This window comes from Papaver somniferum, chromosome 8 (genome assembly GCF_003573695.1).
Source record: "Papaver somniferum cultivar HN1 chromosome 8, ASM357369v1, whole genome shotgun sequence".
In the NCBI taxonomy this organism is placed as follows: domain Eukaryota; kingdom Viridiplantae; phylum Streptophyta; class Magnoliopsida; order Ranunculales; family Papaveraceae; genus Papaver; species Papaver somniferum.
This window is the reverse complement of record NC_039365.1, coordinates 104,942,914-104,963,303: the sequence shown is the minus strand read 5'-3', so window position 1 is coordinate 104,963,303 and position 20,390 is coordinate 104,942,914. Positions and strand designations below refer to the sequence as shown.

Sequence of the window (20,390 nt, the reverse complement as noted above, 5' to 3'; positions counted from 1 at the left end):
AAAATACAGTGTTTATGAGCTTCAGGCAGAGAGAGCTAGGTGTATTGGAAAATACAGTGTTGTTTTCCTTATTTTGTTGTATCTGTCGCTAGAGTCTAAAGTTCAGATTTTGTATACTTAAGACACTTTTTACAGTAAAATGCCTGGAAATTTTGAAAACCTAAAACCCATATTCGTTTTTTAATTCATAAGTTACAACTTTTTCTGTGTCCTTGGATGGTCAGACTCTGTATTCAAAACAGCTTTCCTGGCCTCATAGCTTAAAATGGCAAAGCTCAAGCCTCCAGACAAAGCCAAGGTCAGAAATGGTAACACAAATGGGGTAAATTGAAATTTTGAATAACTGAAAAGTTTTAGTGGACTCACATATGACAACTCACGGCAGTCTCACGTTTTGTGTACTTAATTCACAGAAATAACGTGCTTAACTTGAGTATCCTATCCACTTGAAATGTTGCTATGTTATGTTTGGTTTGGGACTACATGCTAACAATTCCCAAAACGGTATATGACTATATGCTTCAGAAGTAAAAAGTTTATGACTATCTCCAATATCACATTGTTTCCTACATAGAGGTCAAAATATATATTGGACTACTTGCCAGTACTATATCCAGCATTCGTGAGTTCTTAGTTACCTCATAAGATGTTTAATTTATTGGACTTGTGTGATTAACTGTCTAAGGTTATACCGGATATGGAAGAGGTAAATCCGTAGTTATTGATATGTATATATTCCAGTTCGTGCTAGTAATTAATATTTTTGCAACATTGGCTGATGCTGCAAGAGGGATGTTAATTGTGTATGTTATGAACCATTAGTTTGATTCCAGGTCACAAAGAAATACTTGTTGAATTAATTGTGTATAAGCCGGTAATATTATAAGAATCGTCCCACCCAATGAATTGGAATTACTGGATATAGAGGATGAATCATGATTATCAGTTCATCTTGTTTGGATTGTATCAAATTTCCTTCACAATTTAGGTGGGAAGTCTTAGTATTACATTGACCGGTCGTGGTCAGCTTTATTCTTGGCAAACAATAGATATTACACTTGAGTCTAAAGTTAAGAAAGTGTCACTGGAGTTTAGCAAAACGGTTGGTGATGGTTACATAAACAAGTTGCCAGGGAAAGTTAAGCAATCAGCTAGCTATGGCTTACTACCTAAGACGAAGACGAAGGTTTGCAAGTCTTGCATGCAACTTGAAGCTTCTCTTCCGATGTTTCCAGGATGTTGTCAAGAAAAGGTTCACAAGTTCCAATTCCTTCTTCAGCGATATTCACCTAAATCAACTCACCTGGTCTGTGCCAGATTAGCAGCTTCGTGAGGAGTCAAGGTATTTTCACTTTTAACATTGCCCATTAAGAAATTCTGTAATGGAAATGCTTGATCTAGAATGATTTTATCGTATGCATTTAGCAATAGCTTAATTTTGTCTTTGGTCATTACAAGTGCGATTCAAAAAGTGAAGCTTCGGAGTTGGAACCGCACCTGGTCTGAGATTTTGTCTTTTGCTTTCGATCTGGATGAGTAAAGCTGGTGAATATCCACACATTTTCGCTGGCATGTGCCAAATTACTATCCGTATTTGTTAACATCACTTTTTTCTTAACAATAACCTTTTTCCGACTGAACCTTGTACTTGTACTGCTGAACAACTCTGTGGTTTCTTTTGAAGCAATACGTTGGGATTTTGTATTAGCTTTGCTGTATTTTGTGAAGCACAATCAACTTGATTTAGGTAGTGCCCGAGGTACATGCAACAACTTGTAATATGTGCGACACATCTATGCGTTTGTGTAGGGTTAAATGAGCATAGTAACTATCCAATTCAGTTGAATCTAATAAAGAAAAGAACATCCACATTTATGAAACAACAAGTCATTAGTACAGAACAAAGCTAGGCTAAGTTGCCTTTATAACTCGCACAAAAATTATAACGGAGAGGCTCAAACTCATGACCTATTGTGTCATAAGAGTGGCCTCTAACCAGTGTTCCACCTTGGTTGGAATTAATAGAAAAGATAAATCAACGGTGGTGGTTTGTTCAACTTAAATATCATAATTGCTTTATTAATTAGTGTTTCACTAATTGCACATAATAAATAATCTATTCATTATAAAGTGTTCTTTAATTAGTGTTTCACTAATTGCTCATAATAAATGACTAATCATTTTTTAATTATAAATGTTTTCTTAATTAATTATAATATTTATTTCTATTAGTAAGTAATTTTGCTAAATAATATACATTTTTGGCGACAATGAGTAGTAGAAGAGGTGGAGGCCGAAAGATTAGTGGTGTTTAAGGGCGGAGCCAAGCACAATTATATTTATTTTTGTTCTTTTATCATAAAATGGGATACAAAGTCCATTTTTCACATGTATCCAACTTGCCAAGAATTTTTTCTCCCTCTTTCCTCAAAATCCTGGCTCCGCCCCTGATTTGTGGTGGAAGAAGTAGTGACGGTGAGTGCTGGTGAGTAGTGATGGACAATATTAATTTTATGTTGTCGTTACAACATCGATAACATCGTAGTGTGGAAGATGTGGTTGGTTGTTTTTAACACTTTTGATAAATGAAGGTACCATATATTTCAGGGATGATATCATACAAGACAATATTTTAATGATCGTAGTTGGATCACCCAAATGGTACCCCTGTTATCTTTGGTACTATATCGTATAAATCATGATTTTTTAATGTTAAAATAAAATTGATTGCAATACAAAAAAGAATATATACACGGAAAAAATAATAATGAAACTAATCAATTGACGACGTTTTGTTCAATCTAAACCTCATACATGGCATTTATGATTGAAAATTAGAATTGCGTCCAATAACCTATATGGGGTGGGCGGCAGTGATGGTGGCAGTGGTAGAGTCAAAAATTGAAATTGAGGAGGCCTACTTTTTTTTTTTGTAAAGAAACATGTAAACTTTGGTGTACTAAACCATAAATACATATGGACAAAGTACTATTTATAAAATGAACTAAAAAAATTATGTAGTTATTAAAAATTTAAGGGGTTAGAGCCAGGTTAGCCAACCCTTGGCTCTGCCACTAAGTGGTGGTGGATAAAAAAATGGATTCATATGGTTTTATGGTGGTGGCGGGTATTGGTGAACAAAAACATATTACGCTAATTTCGTAATGTCACAAAATATGTAACGTTATATTATAAAGTATAAAATGTGGTTGATCATTCTAATGTTAAAATAAACTCGATAAAACACATGTCCGTTTTAAAAAATTGGTGCAATCAATTTCCATGTTATGTAATAACTAAACGAACGACACGAATCAAGATCAGAACATATGAAATTATTTATTATCGATTTGTCTATGTAAAGAGTGGTCAGGATTTGTCCTTGCAAAGATAAATTTACCGCTGAGGTTTGTTCAACTTAACCATTTTTAAATGTTTTATTAATTAGTGTCTCATTGATTGTTCATAATGATTAATTAAATTTCTATTATAAATGTCCCTTTAATAATCTAACATAAATACATAATTTTATTAATAAATAATTTTACTAAAAACTATATTCATTCTAATGGTGGTAGTGGAAGTAGGGTTAGTATAAACGGTGGCGGGTGTTTGTGAGTGGTGGAGGCGGTAACATTACTATTGATTGAAGAAATAGTGGCGGTTGATGGTTTTTATGGTGGTGGGTGTTGGTAATAGTAGTGGATAATAATAGTTTTTGCTTTTTAGTGAGTTTTATTGACCGAGTAAAAAAAAAATCTTCACAAAACATACAACATTGTATTGTGAAAGATTGAATTGGTTGTTTTTAGCACGATTGATAAGGACAAAAACTAAATATTTCGAGGATGATACCGGAACATATAATACAATATGATCATGACTGTTGGATCACCGAAACGGTATCAGTATTATATAAAGAAAATTGGTGTACGCGCGTAGGAGAACATTATCGCTTTCTCAAGTACTATTACATTCTTTTTTCTGAAAGACCATCAATGTCGATTTGTTTCGCGACAACTAGCTACAAAGACAACAACTTTCACTCAATTCCCGATATAAAACCTTATTGACCGGGAAAATGTATTTGCATTCTAAAATATTTATTCGAAAATTATGTTTGTTCATCAAAATCATCATAAAAAACTCTATATTTCGCCTCCGATGTTTATAGAATATTTTTTATATTTTACATTCTCAAATCATGCGACCTCTTGATTACAAATCAACAATATCAAATTACGGATCAATATGTATAGGTTTTATTCACTGGATTAGAAGGTATAGTAGATACAGATGGGTAGATCACACAAAGCAGAACATGACTGAGAATACTTCAATAATTTGGTCAAGAAATAAAGTCAAAAATTTATGATTAACTTTCTATAGGGCTAATTAGATTGGCTTCGATAGGAGCTGACTAAAATATGGATTAATAATAATTTCCACGTAAGACAATTGCAAAACATAGTTTGGCTAACTCTGCCTATGTAAAGAATAGTCAAGATTTGTCCTTCCTCAATTGCTATGTTATGTGAAAAGAAGGTGATATCTAAGATTGAGGTACAATTCAAATCTATTAGATTCGTACCATTACAACTGGACGCCTTGAAAAAAATTGATGTGTTGTTATTATTATTACAGGTAAGGGATACATTGACCACACTTGCGCAAATAGATCACTTCACAAATGATTGGTGTTGCATGTACAGTCTATAATGCAACGAGGAATTTGAGGAAACAAGGCACCAGAAGCAGTGTCCGGAGTATTTTGGATATAGTAACTTAGATCCGATGTAATACTTATGTTCTTTTTTTTTTAGTTTTTCCACAATCTATTTATTTAAGGAAAATGAACTACATAACATCAACAAAAATTAGACAGATTGCGTTTGACAATAATGGCTACTGATGGTCCGGAAACGGCAAAAGAAAGGAATTGTTGTAGAAGAATTGTTGGGATATACAACGGATTACTTGATACGAATGAAAGAGGTATAACTATTTTGATTCTGAAATCACATAAAGTTCACAGTAGAAGATGACATCAAGTTTAAAGTTAGTAACAAACATAATATGGCTAACTAAAATGTTAAAAAAAAACAGGATATATAAACTTAGAAAGCCGTGGGACTTGAAGAGGCCAATTTTGAAAACTACAATCTTAGAAAGCAACGATCCACAATACCATAATTTTTTTTTATAAATATTCAACGTAGAATATGTCAACTTTTGGTAAAGGATATATTGACGACCTATTAATTTGAAATAGGATCACGGAGGTCAATATGTGTTCGAGGTTATCTATGAGGTAATGTGTCGCCAGATTGTATTCCAAGTGAAGGTAGAAACATATAGAAGTGACAAAATGTCCAAGACTTTTGAAGTTACCAAAGCCTTCATTAAGATGAACTGCTGGGCACAATAATTTTTTGAAGATTTAATGGCAGAGGTTCGCATATATACAATCCCTTCGAAAAGGTAATGGGTACACATTTTAAACATTGTCATCTAATGGGTGTTGAAAAATTACAGGAAAATTATGTCACATGGGAGAGTTTGTATCATCAGTTCGATGCAAAAAAAAAAAAACTATTCTCTGCGTATTTGGAGGATCGACAACATGACCATGATAGATGAGTCATCTGGAGAAAAATAGGAGCATGGGAAGACTTTTATGGACGATATTGATTAGTTTATTTCACTGAGATGAGCGCTGCTGAAGACAGATTTCCAAAAATATTTAAACTTCCATGTTCATGTAGAGCATTATCTCATTGTAAGCAATGAACCTAAATAAAAAAGTGTCTGCAAGTTAAGATTATGTTTCTTTCGTTTTAGCAAATCTCCGGCGGTAAAATATTAAAGGAAAAAAAACAAGAAAAAAAGAGAGGAAAATCCCAACTATTTTTATGAAAAACCCATATTAAATCATAAGGAGTTGATAAGTATTCGGGACACAAATTATACGATATATTAAAAATTAACCAACATCATGGCACGTGCCGTTACGGCACATGTTAAGGGCTAGTAATGTATACAAAACGGTGAATATCTCTCCTAAGACAGTTTTTGACCCTTTTTTTTTCTCCGATTAGAGTAGCTATCTAAAGTCTATTTTGAACTTTCTTTTAATTTGTGTCTCCCTCCAATGTGTGGCCTCAAGCAAGGCTTTGCTTGCTTTATTGGGAGGGACGAAACTGAGTATATCTGTCGTTTTATTTCTATCCTTTGGCACATACATACAGTGCGAGTAGGTAACAATTCTAATAACATTTTTGATATCAAGAATCATATCATGAAGTCTCCAATCGATGTTGAAATTCTCATTATTGACCGCATCCACTGCTAGCTTAGCTAGAGTCAAGTTGAAACTGCAGATCATCCATCCCTAAATCTTTAGCCCGTTGAACCGCTTCCCATAAGCCTTTGCATTCCGCCTGCTCCACACTAACAGCCTTCGCTAAGTAGACACATTTTGAACACGTTTCTTGCCCTGCATGATCACGGAGGATTAGGCCAATGCCACCAGATTTGGTAAAATCATGATAGCTACCATCAGAATTAGTAGAAAAAACTCTAATAGGTGGAAGTAACCAATGTATGTTTTCTCTGTTTTGTTGTATCCCTGTTATTCTATTCAAATTTGGTCTGGATTCGTGATCAGATATATATTTCTTGCATTTTACAATTAAGTCTACAAGAGATGTGTTAGTTCCCTGAAAAACATTGTCACATCTGGATGAACAGATAGTCTATGCCTCATCTGAGATAAGAATTGAATGCAACTTGTCGAACCACTCCCAGACCTAATTCTCAAGGGAATTAATATTATTAAGTTGAAGACCCAAAATAGCGAACCACACAGCTTTAGACGTTGTACACTCCAAGATAATATGTGTTGGAGTTTCTGGAACTATTGGACAGAAAGGGAAAGCTACATCCAGATCTTGAATCACATTAACCAGTTTATTCCTCGTAGGCAAAATGTTCTTAATGCATTTCCATAGGATGTGATTAATTCTTGGTATAGTATGAAGCTCCATAGCTTCTTGAAAATCCTTTGCATTCTGTATCCTATTGAATCATTTAGATGAACCTCTTCAAATATTTTCTTATATGCAGACTTGACCATGAACCTTCAGTTCTTTTCTAAAGTATATATTAGCTTATGCTCATAACTCTGGTGCATAAAAATATTAAGAATGAGCCTTGTTATAGATGAATCAAAAAAGATTGAAAATAAGATTAACATCCCAGTTACCAGTATTTCTTGAGAGTTGATGAACATAAATGTATTGTTGGTGATCAGTGACACCTTTTTTGGTACGGGCGGTCCATCCAATTCTGGAATCCATCGATGTTTCCAAATAAAAAAATTTGTGTCAATCCCAACATTGTAACAACTGTATTTCTTTATGAATTCCATTTCTGAGGATATTTTTCTCCAAGAACAGGTTGTATTCCTTTAATTACTGAGATTGAAGAGTTGACCATCAGGAAAATATTTGGCTTGTAGAGACTTAGAGCATATAGAAGAGTCATATGTGCAAAGCTTCCATGATGATGTTTCCAACAATGATCTATTAAAAGTATGAAGATCTCTAAAACCTAAGACACCTTCTTCTTTTTATTAGTATTCCTCCAAGAGATGAAGTGGTTACCTCTGTTAGTTTTCTTGTTCCTCTAAAAATCTTGTTGTGTCGAATTCATCTTAAAGATAGTAAAATTTGGCAGTTTGAAGCTGATCATAGTGGACTGGAATCGCATTGTTGACATTTTTCCCCATGATTGATCTTGCTGCCCCTGACATATTGATACATCGTTATCTCACGAGTCTGTTTACCATCTTATCAATTAGAGAAGAAAAATGTTTGTTTTGTTTCTTCCAACAAAGAAAGGTAACCCTAAGTATTTCTCTCCACTAATATCAAGCTTCCCGACTTGCATGATACCACTTATGTCTTGACAATATGAAGGGCTCATGTTCCTGTTGAAGTAAACTGCAGATTTATGAAAATTGATTAACTTCCCGAACAAGCACTAAATTGTTTAATGACTTCGAGAATTTTATTGGTTTGGACTAGGTTTGCTTTATAGAAAAGCAAACAATCGTCAGCGAATAAAAGGTGATTTATCTTAGGAGCATATTTAAATATTTTCACACCTTTCAGTTGCTTTGTTGACTCACAGTGGTTTAAATATCTAGAGAAATCTTCCATGGCAATTATGAATAAATATGGGGACAGAGTATCCCCTCTCCATATTCTTATCGTATGATTGAAAACTTAAGTCGGCGATCCATTAAGCATGATGTCAATTTGAGTTATGCTGATGCACTGGTGGATTAACTAGCAGAACTTGTCATAAAAACCAAATTTCTTGAAAATTTCCATCAAAAACTTCCACTATAACCTGTCGAATGCTTTTGACATATCCATTTTAAGGGCAAGATGACCTGTCCTCCCTCTTTTTTTTCATGGTTGTACCAAATCTTATACCGATCGAACAAATATTTTCAGAAATTAATCTTACAGGAACATATGTTGATTGCATTGGGGAGATTATTCTGACCATATGTTTCTTGATCCTTAGTGCAACAATCTTCGAAATGAGCTTGTACATTGTATTGCAAAGTGGAATGGGCCTAAAATCTTCAGGACCGTGTGCAGAGCTAGATTCAGGAATGAGGGAAACTCTAGTATTGTTTAGATTTTTGAGGAGAAAACCTGAATGAAAGAATGCATGAATCGTGTTACAAACATTCTACTTCACGACTTTCTATTGGGTCTGATACAAACCAACCAGAAAACCGCCTGGGGCCGGTGAAGACCATGGTTCCGTAGCTACTAATGCTTGATAAATTTATCTTATGGAGATATACACCTTGGAGCGTGCTGAAGAAAATGGCAGATGTCTACAGGGTTGGCCGTCGTACTTATTTTATGGAAATGATTGACCAAAAGATGCTCTATAGAGTTTCTCTCTTGACACTAAGATCCATCTGGTGCCTACAAGGAGTTAATTTTGTTTCTAATTCTACGCTGATTAGCCTTGATATGAATATACCTTGAGGTTTGTCCATATCATTAAAGAAATGATATCTTGACTTATATTTGTTGAGGCTGGCTTGAATCTCATTAAGACTAACTATTTCTCTTTCAACTTTAAATACTTCACCGGGGTCGTAACTCTCATTAGTGGTAAGTGTTACATAGTCTTTGGATTTCAACGCATGATTTTTAGCTTGATGTCCCATAAAAATATTGTTAAAATATCAATAATATGGATGTTATCCAGATATCTCCATTCAAATTGTCTTATTTATGTTATATAAGTATCGCGGTTGATGATTTCCTAAATTTTTTCCTTCGTATTATTGGTTCATTGATTTAAGGGGTCATTGATTAAACGTGAACATCACTTGTGAAAAATGACGGTCAAAATATTATAAACAATTTCCATATCAAAACCATTCTTATAAGACCACTGCCCCGTGAAACTGAGTTAACTTAGGTTTTTTCACTCTCTTCCCAAAATTTCAAATTCTTCTTATATTTTATACTTTCGTAGACTAATCCACAACCTATTTTTATTATCCATGCTTGTTTCAATCCTTTTATGTCGTCAATTTTGTTAAAAGTATATTTATTAATGTGATTCTTTTGTTTAATCTTTTTCCTTTTTTCTCTAACTTTGTCTGTAGATAACTAATCCATTCGTACTAGGTTTCTTCGATTATTGGTTTAAAATATCTCATCATCTTTGCTTAATTCCTCTTTACAGGTCCTTTTGTTCTCCAGAATGGTAGGCATTCAGTATTGGAACTTTGCTACAAGTATTCTCCTAATAGAAGTATTGTTACAATCATGGAAAATGTTGTCAATCTCTCCGGCAACGATATTGCAAACCATCAATTCTCGATGAAATCTTCAAGTCAGTATTATTATCTCTATCATGTATATGATTTAAATGATGAATTTGTAGATTCTCATAAGAACTCGGTACAACTGATCCTGTTTGTAACCTTAGAAAATTCGAAATTCAAATTTTCAATTCTCCCACTCTCTCACTTCGAGACTTTAAGAAATATTGTTTCAGACGGAATCAAATCAGCAGACTCATTCAGATTTTATTATCGTATTTTCTTTTTGGAAATTTTCAAGATTTTCCTATGAAGTGTAAAAGGTAACAATATTATTCTTGAATCTACTTATGGTTACTACAATCCCAATCTCCATCTTTATATTCAAGCAATTTCACAATCTCCCTCTTATATCCTCTGAGAAAGTCAAGAGAAACCCTAACCCAATGGTCTCTTCATCAAACAATCAAGTTTATGCTATCGCCAACCAGATGAAGAAGGCAAACATTCATGACATTTTTGCTAGACAAATGAGAAGAGTCGTAGGGTCTTCAAATGCTATCTCAGACTGTGTTGATGAATGAAATACCAGCTTGATAGGTAAGATTTTCTCAGTAGATCCCATTGCAACTAAAGACGTTAAAAAGGAAATCAATATTCTCTTGAAAAAATATAAGAACAAGGAGATTCGGGCAGTGGATATAAATATATCCATCTTCAAACTAAACTCTAAAGAAGATGCGGAAGAGGTGATCAAGAAATCATTATGGAACGTTAACAAATGTCATTTCAATCTGCAAAAGTATAAGGCTTCCATTCCCATCAAAGATTGGAATTTTTTTAAACAAGAATGGTCTATTCAATTCAAAAGCCTCTTTTTAGAGCATCACTTAGAGGTCATTGTGAATGAGGCTCTAGAAGAACTTGGAAAACAATCTCTACTGACCCTAAAAATTGTAGACCAAGATCTGGAAGCATGCTATCGCAAGAGTATAAAAATATTTAAAAAAGCCGCTACACAGAGGAGGTTGGTGGAACACTGCAACAGGAGGATAAAAGTAGGTTCGCTTTCATTGGGAGAAGCAGCCGCATAATCTATGTCCGAATTGTTATACTATAGACCATGATGATGACAATAGTGTAATTGTTGCTGATGACTTAAAAATAAGGCGTATGAAGAATATATTGAATTTGTTACGAGCTAGCAAGACATATGGTGTCGAAATATCTGAAGACCTAGATGACATGTTGTAGAGAATTTGTGAAGCAAGCGTACAACAAGAAATTGATGACATGCAATAAATGAAGGAGATAAGAGGAAGCAAGAGATCAAGAAATAAAAAGCCTGAACCAGAAACTAACTATAGCAGTTCTCTTACACCTATGTTAGCTAGTTCCACATGATATCCGTACAAAAATCATGGAGAATAATACTGAAACAAACTTATGTCCCATTAATGTAGATAGCATGGAGTATGATATGGTTAAAGAAGAATTTTTGCAAAGGATTACTCCCATGAAGAACAAAGAGACCCTACTTTTCTAGTATACTCTTTAAACTCTTAGTTTTACTTCTTTTTTTTTTAAATTTCCTAAATTCTTGTCAAGTTTATTCAGTCTTTCAGTTTTCTTTCTTTTTTCACAATCAAATTATCAAATGTTGAAGATAAAAATTATATTAAAAATGGCAGATGGGAAATTCTTGACCAAGTTCTTAAAGTCAGAAATTGGATACCTAATTTCAGATCGGAAAATCAACGTACTTCAAAAGCAATGATTTGGGTTCAGTTTCCTGGATTAAGTCTTAAATACTGGGATGAAAAAACTCTATTCACTATTGGTAGAGTAATTGGTAATCCAATCAAGGTTGATACAGCTACACTTCAGTTTTAGAGTGGATATTATGCCAAAATTCTTATTGAAGTTGATTTAGCAAAAAGTATTCCTAATAAGATCTGGATTATAACAAGATATGGAGATTTCTCTCAAGGGGTTATCTTAACTAATTTACCAAAATTTTGTACTAAATGTCAGATTGTTGGACATCTTACTACTGAATGCAGATTAAGCAAGCCAACTTCTCAAAGTACTGGTGGTCTGAATAATCTCATTCAATCACAACAACAAATGCAGGATAATAATGGTCCTGATAATGTCTAAATTCCAGCAGCTGTTCCTCCAAAGGTCAGTGAGAAGAATCAAAGCTCTGTGCCAAACAATGCAGATACTTCAATGACACTTAGTCCATCTGGACCTAAATCTTTTACACCAAACATTGCAAACAGTACAGATAGTTCAAAGTTACCTAGCTCATCCAAAAGTAAATCATCTACACCAAAAATTTCAGAAACAACAAATGTTGAAACACCATTTAAAGAGGTGGTGGGAGGATTTTCTCCTACAGGTACATCTTCTGTGACTACTACTTTAATTCATATCAACAGTAATCAGTTTGAGGTACTACAAGATAATGAAAATGATTACTCTAGTTCTGAGGATGGAGAAGTAAAAGAGGTTAGTACTTCAAATTTATTAGAATTTGGCACTATATCACAACCTGTGACCATTTTAAAGAAGGATGCTGCTACTAACCAATGTGCCCCTGATCCTGTTATTGTAAATAAAAATATGGCAACTATGAAGAAATTTTTCCATAAAAGACAAAATTCTGAAAGTTAGTTAAACCTCCTGCAAAGTCAGTTAAACCTCCTGCAGTGGTTACTAGGCTTGCTAGTAAAGAAATTTTGAAACATGTGGTGGAAAAGGGGAGTTTTACTCCCCCTACTCAACCCCCTTTTAAATGAGAGTTATCTTTTGGAATAGCAGAGGCCTTAAAAGACAAAAGGCCAAAGATAAACTCTATTCTTTAGTTAATTCTAATAATCTTACTTTAGTTTGGGTTGTAGAACCCAAAATTAATTATAAAAAAAGTGGTATCAAGCTTCCTGGTATGAATCAAAAAATTATTCATAACTCTACAGATGGTATAAAGGAAATATTTGGCTTTTTTGGAATTGTTCTATTACTCCTTCAGTTGTTGCTTCTTCAAAACAATGCATTATAGTGGAAGTTGGTGGTGTTCTTGTTACTGGAGTGCATGTTAATTCTTATACCATGAACAGAAGAGAGTTGTGGAAGGATCTTTGTGACATTAGTCTTCTTTCTAAACCTTGGTTACTCCTAGGTGATTTTAATACTGTTTTATCTGTGGTTGAAAAAAAGGTGGTAGATCTCCTATTACTTCAGCTGTTGGTGATTTTAACAATTGTATTGATTTTTGTGAGCTTCTTCAGGCACCTAAAACTGGTCTTGACTTTTCATGGTGTAATAGAAGGGTTGGTGTTAGAGCATTGCTCGGTCGAACTCGCATGCGTTGCTATCTCAAACATGTTTGTCAATGTTAGTGATCAAAACTATAAGTCTTGATTTCTAGTCTACTATAGCTAAGTCTCGGACTAGGATAGAAAGTGTACTTGAGCTCAAGGACTTCATGGAGATTCATCATACAAGAAGAAGAACTACTCAAGGAACCGGTGGAACTTCTCAAAAAAAAAGTTATGTGAAGACTTGAACTTATCTGTCACTCAAAAGTCTATCTACTCTATCTCCTACTTCTTAAGACAAAAAGTCGTATGTTATATATAGACTTAGATTATACACATTTGGTATTTCGAGCCGAATATACCTCGCCTATCTATATCTCGAAATATGTGTTGGTAAGCGTTTCGCTTCGACCATGTTTATCTTTACCTAGTGACGAAAGTCATGATATGTTTCAATCACTTAGAAAATTGCTTTGACGAGAAATGGTGTAGCAACTATATAACGTCCTCTAAGAATGTTTCAATGGTTGGAATGAGAGTTTAGATTACATAACCAATGATGGACATAAGTATTGTTGTGGAAACACATATGTGCATAAGTACTATCCCTAGAACCAAAGTTTGAGAACTTTGTTGATCAAGAGAAACCGGAAGAATGGCTTGTTTCCAAGTCCGCGAACTGCCAAACTTCTCAGCCCGAGAAATTCTGCTGGAGTTGACAAACTTGTTGCATGAGTACCAGTCCGCGAACCAGCGGAAAGTCGTTGCCGAGATTTTATGCTGGAATTTGTAAACTCTTCCCGGTTGCTTAAGTCCGCGAACCTAGTGTGCGAACTTAAGAAGGTTATATATCTGAAGATGATTTCTGAACTTAAACTTATAAAGACTAAGGAATGCAATTTACAAAACGTGGCTATAAAGTTCATGAACCGATTCGAGTGAATCAAATCATATTTGCTTCAATTGTTTCTTGTGTAGTACATAAGATTTCCTTGCAATTGAACAACTCTCTAACTAGTTCATTTGAGTCATTTGAACTAGTTATGGTGAAGAAGAATATGGTTGGTATGAAATGCTCATATGGATAACCTTTTGGTTAACTATTGTTGAACCAACAAATGTACACGTTTGGGTACGGTTAACAAACCTAGAAGCGTGCATTTCATTTGTGTATAACAAGCTAAGTTTTCGATCTAACGGTTGAGAAATATTAGCTTGAATCTAAATCAGGTTTTCATCTAACGGTGGATATTATTTGCTTTGTGACCAAGGCGAAACCCTGATTTGAAAGACTATATAAAGGAGACATCTAGTATTGTGCAAAACTAATCCTGATAGGTGTAGAATACACCGTATTTACTATCTAGAGTTTATGCTTTCTTTGCTATTTTTTCTTGTAAATTATGTATTTTACGCATGTTTTGAGTTTTGTAGCTACTTTGGAGTCATGCAGAAGAAAAGGAGAAGAAGTCACCCAATTTGAGCGAAAAGGGCGAAAATATTTATTTCATGGGCGAACACTATCTGAAGCCTAGTTAATGTTAGGGGGCAGCTCTATTTGGAAGAGCACTAAAGACAGGCCAGCTGAGAATTAAGGGGATGGCAATTTGGGTAGCCCTTAGCCGGAAAATGTGTGTGATGTTAGCACCCAAACTGGGGTGGTCCCTATCCCTGGGGTGTAGTCGTCCAACCCTAATGCCTATACCCTAAAATAGAGAGGAGACTGCCTCTTGATAGACGCGTTTATGTGTCTATTTTGATCTCGATTGTATATATTGTCAGTGCTCGATTTTGTACTTATTTGGTTATTTTATGTCTTTGTAAGTGTTTTTGGAGAAATAAGTTTTTGCGGGAAAATTGGCTCGAAAAGTGGTATTTGAGCTCGTGGGAGAAAATTACTATTCGGACTCTCAGTTTGGATAAGGGGCATCCTAATTACTAAGGGACACCCACTTGTTGTTTGCACCCTAGGGCACCCAGATGATAAAGACACTCCATCAGAGGTTAGGGGCCATCTCTTCTTCACAGTTCAAAGTTGGAAAATTGGCGGGAAAAATTACAGCCACCGCGTGAAATTCTGGGAAAGATTCAAACGAGCTATTATTGGACTTTCTCGCTGGATTGGGTCCGAATTAGTCTGTTAGGACAGCACAGGCTTGGTAATGACTTTTGTTACGTCAAAAAAGGAAATCTACATGGGTTTTGGATAAAACAGAGGAGGTGGAAACTTTGTCGGGTCTGTTGATGATTTGGGAAGATACGTGATATATGAAGAGAGTATATGTACGTCTAGGATCGCATCCTATATTTACTAAAGAGGGTTTTAATCAAAACAGGGAAGATACTGTTTTAGAATCGTAAGGAAGGGGAAGTCTAATATTTTCTCGGTTAAACAGGGAAAGATAATTGGTTGGAGTATGGAAGTTACATGGAGGAAATCAGGGAGAATATCTTATCTTCTGACTTGAGTTTACCTTTGGAATAACTCATCTCCTATTGTAAACGCGTAAGTAGAGAGAAAAAGGAAAAATCCCGAGTCTTTTGGTGAAAGAAAAAAGATTTGGAAGCAATATTCTTGGACTGTGGTGTATATATAGTCTTGGGGGAGTATTAAGAAAAGAGGGTCTAGAGTTTGGGGGTCGATAGAATCGGAGCAGAGAAGCGTAGGTGAAGTTGCAGGAATATTCACCTGCTGCTGGTGAAGAAGAGAAGCTGAAGAACGTTGGACAGAGGAGGACAGTCGCAGAGGCAGTCTTATTCAAACAACACAAAAGAAGTATCGTTGTTCAACAGATCTCATATATCACAAGATTGACATCTTTTCTCTGTAACAGTTCAAAACCCATTGTAACAGTCTGTTTGTAACGCCTTTCTAGCGTTGCAAACTGTCTGCTTTATTAGTTTTCTCTTGTTTTTTACACTTTTGAGCTATAAACACCTATTTTGAGAACGTGAATAATATGAGGAGCTAAACCCCATTGCTGAGGCGATAGAGGAAGCTATTTTTCCAACAAAAAGCGGTACAATCTATTTTATTTAATTTATTGCAATTATTATTATGATTATTTGCCTTGAACTATTATTGAATATGATTTTTATTTGAGTGATTGTGATCTATTTTGATGGAGTATGCTTAGTTTATAGACTCTTGATGCTTCATACTTGGTATTTACAATTATTACTTTTGAAAATCTATTAGTTGCAATATTTTAGAATCAGATTAAACGAGAAAATTGCATGAATATAAATATTTGGACCAAATCACTTTGAACTTGGAAAATAGTGAAATCTTAGACTCAGTGTTATTTTAATATTGATACCAACTTTGTCGGTGTTTGTTATAATTATTAGCGAGTTTTCTATTTAGTTTTGAATTTAAGTCTAAGGTTATCCTTCAAAAGTTCGAGAATCGAATCACTTTTTACCACCATCTACAAATCACATCAATTTGTGGCGCCGTCGACGCGGACTTGTTTTTAGGGTTTTAGATTTATTTTATTTTTATTTTTGTTCTTTTTTATGTTTTTGGGTATTTATCTTGTGTCTACAGGTTCTGGATCATAAAGAAAATTGAGCCAAAGAGTTTGGTGATTTCATAAAGACTTGGAGCTAAAGATTAAAGCAAAAAGAACATAAAAGAAGACAATTTTATTTTAGACAATTTTAGTTTAGGGTTTGTTTATTTTCTTTTAGAAAAAAAAACTGTGTTAGGATTTATTATTTTTGTAATTTTTCTTTTCTTTTTGGACTTTTGGACTTTGGGACATTTTTTTTATTACCCTACGGAAGGGTACTTTAAATATAAAATGTTTGCAGAGAAGGAGGACAATTAAGATATTTTCTCTGCACCTTGGGTTCGTACACTTGACATCGGAGTCAGTGGCCCGAGTAGACTACAACCGATTCGTCCCCCTTCTGGAACAGGAGGTAAGATTCTAAACACTCGTGAATCCCCTGTCAGCGAGTTACTGGACTCCTTCGTATGCATATATGTTGAGGACTGAATACGAACATTTATTTTTCTAGTAAAGGGCAAGGTCTGGCCATACAAGATAAGGGTTCGGATTTCATCACCGTTCTCTTCTTGCCCGCTTTAAGAACACGTAACCTACGCGAACCTAAGCCTAAAATTTTGAATAGAACAAGACCGATAGGGTAACGAGCTTAACAGGAAAGTCATTCGAAAAATATTGGTTACTATTTTAAGCATACTTCGAAGTTCTTGACGGTTTCTGTAAGTTGAATGCGTGACTGCGCCGCCTTGTAATACCGGTGAGGCCTTGGGTATCAAAGCTCCACCGAGCTTACCTCGCCTCTATTCAATTTACTTTAACTCGGATTGATTCCATAGGGGTTTGCTTAAATTGTAACGAATTCCCGTTTGAAGGATTAGAAGCTGGTCTAGAAACAATCTAAGTGGAGCCATCATGCTTTTTATTTGCTAGAATCAATAGGTTTGATTTGGTTGAGTCGGCCCTGATCTGTGTTTGCTTACCCTTCCAATTTAGAAAATTCTATTGTATGCCTGAACGTAAAAGAGACGCACTAGGTAGATTTGTTAAAGAGAAACCTAGTAGTTCGAAGCGTCTCGATTACCTTAATCTAGAGAGTCCGACTTTTGAAGAGTCTGTTTTTGAACGTCCTTTGACTGAGGAGAGAATCCTTGTTGCTCCGATAGCGCCAGAAATGGCTACTTCGAAAGCTTTGTTGAATCCAACTAGGACTACTCGCCCCTCATGTATCAGGTTAGCTGAGACGGAAGAAACTTATGAACTTAAACCTGGGACCTTACAGCTGCTCCCAATCTTTTTAGGGAAAGAAAATGAAAAACCCTATTTCCATGTTAGGGACTTTGAGGAAATTTGTAGTACCCTCAGGATTAGAAACCTAGATGATGATGCTTTGAAACTTAGGTTATTCCCCTTTTCCCTGAAAGATAAAGCTAAATCGTGGCTATATAGTTTGGCTTCCGGGTCAATCGAAACGTATGAACAACTTATATCTGCCTTTTCGAACAAGTTTTCCCCTAGGCACAAAACATCGTCTATTAGGACGCAAATCTGCACGTTTTTCTCAACAAGAGGGAGAAACTTTGTATAGGTATTTGGAAAGTTTCAATAATTTATTAGCCCAATGTCCTCATCATGGTTTAGAGAAGGTTAGGTTAGTTCAGATCCTTTATGAGGGTTTAGATTATCCTACCATAACCATAGTAGAATCTATGTGTACTGGTGGATTTGAGAACCAAACAGTTGATGACGCGATGACATATTTGCATGAAGTCGCTGAAAAGACCCAACAATGGGAAAGTAGTAGGGGACCCCGGAAAACAATTCTTCTCGGCAGAGGAAACGTTAATAGGGTAGAAGGAGGCTATGAATCAGATGCCAAAATTGCTTCTATAGCGAAAAAGTTAGAAGCTTTAGAAGTGGGTAACACTAGTGGGAGAGTGGAGCCTTTTTGGGAAGGATAAAATAATGAAGAGCAAGCAAATGCTCTATATAATAACACTAGGTTTGATAATCGTCAGAAGTTTGACCCATATTCAGAAACCTATAATCCTGGTTGGAGAAACCATCCGAACTATTCATGGTATAAGGTCCAGAGTCAGGGTCAATCTAATAATTCTAATGCTCCCCCAGGTTTTGGCTACACTAGGAATACATCAGGCCCAGAAAATAAAACGACTAGCTTAGAGGAATCTATTAAGATGTTAGCAAAAACTCAGGAAATGTTAGCACAGAGCCATGTTAGTTTTCAACAGGAAACTAAGAAGAATTTTTAAACTAATGCTCAGAGCCTTGCTAAGTTAGAACTTCAAGTCGGCCAAATAGCTAAGACCTTAAGTGAGAGAGATAATGGTAGGTTCCCTAGTCAGACTAATCCCAATCCTAGGGGAGTTCATGAAGTAGGTACAAAACCATCTAATCAATTGAATGCTATTAGAACCCTTATGAGTGGTAGAATAGTAGACAATCAGGTAACCATGACCGATAGTGAACATATTGTAGTTCACCCCTCAGGAAAACTAGATAAAGAAACTGATAAAATTTCTGATGATGCCAACTCAGTTCCTGAGAGGTCTGATTCTGTACCTAGAGCCCCATTTCCTCAGCTATTAGTACCAACAAAGAAGGAATCGAACTTTAATGACATATTGGAGGTTTTTAAGCAAGTTACCATAAACCTTCCTTTATTAGATGCAATTAGGAAAATTCCTGCTTATGCCAAGTTCCTTAAGGATATGTGTACGCGAAAGCGAAAACTTACCGTCCATAAGAAAGCCTTTTTAGCTAGTCACGTAAGTTCAATTATTCAAAACACTACAACTCCAAAGTGCAAAGACCCAGGTTCCCCTACCATTGCTTGTACAATAGGTAAACACCGGGTATAAAAAACTTTACTTGACTTAGGAGCCAGTGTGAACCTACTTTCGTACCATGTGTACTTACAGCTAGGACTTGGTGAAATAAAACCTACTCAGATAACACTGCAGTTAGCTGATAGGTCTGTTAAAATTCCTCGAGGTGTTATTAAGGATGTCCTTATTGAGGTCGACAAGTTTATCTATCCAGTGGATTTCGTGGTCCTAGATACTCAGCCTATCCCTGACCCAGAGAACCAGATACCTGTGATTTTAGGTCGCCCGTTTTTAGCTACGTCGAATGCGATCATTAACTGTCGAAATGGTGTGATGAATTTATCTTTTGGTAATATGACTATAGAGATGAACATTTTTAATGTCAGTAAGCTACCTTATGAGCTAGATGACACATGTGTTGAAGAGGTGAACATGATAGAAGCCTTAGTTCAGAAGTCATTACCAAACATTTTATTTGAAGACCCATTAGAAAGTTGTCTATCCCATTTTGGTTTAAATTTTGATGACGATAGCACTATTGAACAAGTGAATTCTCTATTAGATTCTACCCCTGTGTTATACACTGATAGATGGAAAGCTAGGTTCGAACCGTTACCAGTTTCTGAGACTACCCTAATTCCTTCTTTAGAAGAGCCCCCAAAGTTGGACCTTAAACCACTACCTGATACTCTACAGTATGTGTTTTTAGGCCCATATGAGACTTTACCTGTGATTGTAGCTTCCGATTTGGATAGTGATCAGGAAAGTAGGCTAGTAAAAGTACTTCAAGACAATAAGAAAGCTTTAGGGTGGACTATAGCAGACATTAAGGGTATAAGTC

The 20,390-nt window shown here is 35.4% G+C and overlaps 1 pseudogene; it reads right to left on the bottom strand.

Annotated features, from left to right (window-relative positions):
- Positions 1-18,238: 18,238 nt before the first annotated feature.
- On the bottom strand, positions 18,239-18,339 carry LOC113307075 (annotated as a pseudogene).
- Between the last annotated feature and the right edge of the window lie 2,051 nt (positions 18,340-20,390).